Here is a 3,768-nt window from a genome sequence, read left to right on the forward strand (position 1 = left end):
GAAAACATAACTCTTTTCCATACAGTCAGAGCCTGATAGTGATACAGAAGTTACACTATACCCATAACACTGCCAGTTTCAAGTCATCAACATAAAAATCCTTGATAAGGTTGAAAGATGTTGTTAGGAGTCAACTGATGGATGTGCCTCCCTTCTTGTTAGACACTCTTATTGTGTCCGACTCTTTATGACCCCATGGACTATAGCCCACCAGGCTCCTCTGTGCAAGGGATTATCAAGGCAAGAATACTGGAATAGGTTGCCATTCCCTTCTCCAGGGGATATTCCCCAACCAGGGATTGAATTTGGGTCTACTGCATTGCAGGCAGAAGAGTTTTGAAATACTATTTCACTTCAGTTCCTTTGCATTGCTGATTGATTTTTAAAAATCCAGGTTTATTTTTCCCGTCTGAAGTATTTTATGTAATGACATTGACTCTTCAAGGCTGTCTTCCTGCTTCACCTAGAAGGATACTCACTTCTCCCCTCCCCCACTTTTTTGCCCTACATTCAATTAAAAGCCTTGCTCTGTCATAGATTCATATGCAGGTACTCTGGTTGTTTGAAGATCATGGGAAAAATTTTTGTTTTGTAATGTGTGGCAGTTTGGAGGTCATTTTGGAAGTGGCACTTCCTCAGTCATGGTCACATTCGTCTGCTCTATTCTACTTGCTTCCATTGACTACTCCACAGGTGGCTGAGTATTTGCTGTGCTAGATGTAGCACCTCTTCCCCCAAAATCCCCAGAAATGTGGTGGGACCGATGGGTGTCCGTGGGTTGTCAACACATTTTCAAGGTGTCTGGATTTTTAATTCAGAGGAAAGCTTTTCTTCCACGTTTTCAAGGACAGATGGAGCCACATATGCAAAACATGCCTCATTTCTAGGTGGTTGGCAATCTCACTGAACTAGGAGTCTCCAGGGCTGTCAACAGGTAGGTGTTTGGTGTGTAAACTTTGATTCACATCCTCTTCAGATTGCAACAGCAGTTTAAAGGCAGGGGGTGGGGGTGGGGTGTAGTGGGGTGGGGGGTGGAGGAGCTCCTCCTTACAGTCAGCAATTCTTGCCCAGTTAATGCATATGAAGAATGGATGAGCTTGAACTTCTCTAACATCTCCAAGACCAGCTCCAAGACAAGAAGCAGCATTTCTTTTCAGTGGCTTTTTAATCAGATCTCTGGCTTCCTGTGTGAGGTAAGGAGGCAAATTGAGTTTACACCTGAGGACATTTCTTTCTCTTCTCCCAAGTTAAGGAGGTGCTCCAGTCAACCTGTCCTATATTAACGCTCCCCAACTCTACCAATCCCCAGCTCTACTATGCCCATTTCTCATCAATATTTCAGGAGTCTCTATACTACTGTTCCACAGAATGTGTGTGTGACTGTTCCATCATGAATACATTTTTTGAACAGTCCAAATTCTTGGTTTCCATGACCTTGTGAATAAGCATGACTTTCTCTGGCTTCAGGTGTATGTAGATAGTCACTTTTTGATGTAAGTGTCCAAAAGCCATGGGGATTTCTGCCAGTAAAGCACGTTGTGTTGTACATAAATATTTCCTCTTTTTTCTAACTGCATAAATAATTCTCCTCTGCTGAGATACTCAAGGATGAAGTAGAATTCTCCACCAGTCAGAAAAGCATAAATTAAATCCACAATGAAGAGATGCTTTACTTTCTCCGGAATATTCCATCCTGATTTTTGTATGAACTGTATCTTTAGCACCTCTTTTGTTGTTGTTGTTGTTACTCTCATTGTCTTCTTAAGCACCTTCATGTCAAATATTTTCTGGGTTTTTGCTTCTTTTACTTTTCATACCTGAAAAACCTTTCATAGGTCCCTATACCAAGTACTAATGTAACTCAAAATATCCTGGCCAGAATTTTTCTGGCCCACTGTCCACAATAGTTTCTGAGATTTCAAGTTTCTCACAACACTCCATGCCAAGGGCATATGGTCCAACTACCCCATAGTTCATGCTTTCATTTAACTGATCTCCCTCCTTTAGCTCATTCTCAGCGCCTATATCCTCTGGCTGGTCCAGGCTATTTCAGACACTCCTGACATGTCCTCAGTTTCCCTGTTTCAGAAGTCTGGTGCTAGGTAGAAGCCATCCCAGATCCTTTATGACCTCGAGGGCTTGAACCCTCCACCTCTGTAGCCATTACATGCTATATGGCCTATCATCTATCTATCTATCTATCTATCTATTTATATTTATACCATCTATCCCTTGGCTAAGAGAAGGTAAACTTAACACAGAGACTGAAGAACAGACTAGACAGAAAAACAGGTTCAGTCCATGATCCCTACTTGAAGTATGACAACATACAACATAGAATAAAGCACAAACATATCACTTTGCAATGGAATATTTTGGCTGTCAATGGGAAATAGGGTGGCTCAGATGGTAAAGAATCCAGCTGCAATGCAGGAGACCTGGGTTCAACCCCTGGGTCAGGAAGATCCCCTGGAGAAGGGAATGACAACCCACTGTGAGTATTCTTGCCTGGAGAATCCCATGGACAGATGAGCCTTGTGGGATTCAGTCCAGAGGTTGCAAAGAGTCGGACACGAATGAGCAACTGACACTTTCACTTTCTTTATGGGAGATAGGAAGAAGGTGGAAAGTAAGACAGTCTGCAAGCAGTCCTACAATCTGAACACTCCATTCTACCTGAAGCCTATGTCCTCTGTCCCAGAAATCCATGCTTCTCCAGATAGTCAAGAATTTGCCAAACTGTTACTCAAATTAAAATAAAATGACCACAGATGAGACATTTTCAGAACACAAATTTTGTCATTTACTTAAAAATCTCTAAAGTAAAGAATATGAGTGTGTCTAATTGCCCACCAGAAGCAAAAAATCATCACTGCAAATTTTGAGAAATGTAAACATTTTTAGCAAAATTCCTGTTTGGATGCTTATTTCATATGAAAGTTGTAACTACTTAAAAAGTATTTATGCAAATGTATTAACATACACCTTTATAATTCCTTTATTTCTTTACACTTAGTTCAGTTCAGTCACTCAGGTGTGTTTGGCTTTTTGTGATCCCATGGACTGTAGCATTCCAGGCTTCTTTGTCCATCACCAATTCCCAGAACTTGTTCAAACTCTTGTCCATCGAGTCGGTGATGCCATCCAACCATTTCATCCTCTGTCGTTCCGTTCTCCTCCTGCCTTCAACCTTTCTCAGAATCCGTGTCTTTTCCAATGAGTCAGTTCTTTGCATCAGGTGGCCAAAGTATTTGAGTTTTAGCTTTGGCATCAGTCCTTCAAATGAATATTAAGGACTGATTTCCTTTAGAATTGACTTGTTTAATCTCCTTGAAGTCCAAGGGACTCTCAAGTGTCTTCTTCAACACCACAGTTTAAAAGCATCAATTCTTTGGCCCTCAGCTTTCTTTATCGTCCAACTCTCACACCCATATGTGACTACTGGAAAAACCATAGCTTTGACTAGACAGACCTTTGTTGGCAAAGTAATGTTTCTGCTTTTTAATATGCTGTCTGGTTTGGTCATAGCTTTTCTCTCAAGGAGCAAACATCTTTTGATTTCATGGCTGCAGTCACCATCTGCAGTGATTTTGGAGTCTCCAAAAATAAAAGTCTCTCACTGCTCCTTTATTTCCCCATCTATTTGCCATGAAGTGACGGGACCGGATTCCATGATCTTAGTTTTTGAATGTTGATTTTAAGCCAACTTTTTCACTCTCCTCTTTTACTTTCATCAAGAGGCTCTTGAGTTCCTCTTATATGTTTCTT

At 41.1% G+C, this 3,768-nt stretch overlaps 1 pseudogene; it reads right to left on the reverse strand.

Moving 5' to 3' along the window:
* Window positions 1–531: 531 nt before the first annotated feature.
* LOC122428900 lies at window positions 532–2,108 on the reverse strand (annotated as a pseudogene).
* Between the last annotated feature and the right edge of the window lie 1,660 nt (window positions 2,109–3,768).

Source organism: Cervus canadensis, chromosome 27 (assembly GCF_019320065.1).
Source record: "Cervus canadensis isolate Bull #8, Minnesota chromosome 27, ASM1932006v1, whole genome shotgun sequence".
Taxonomy (NCBI): domain Eukaryota; kingdom Metazoa; phylum Chordata; class Mammalia; order Artiodactyla; family Cervidae; genus Cervus; species Cervus canadensis.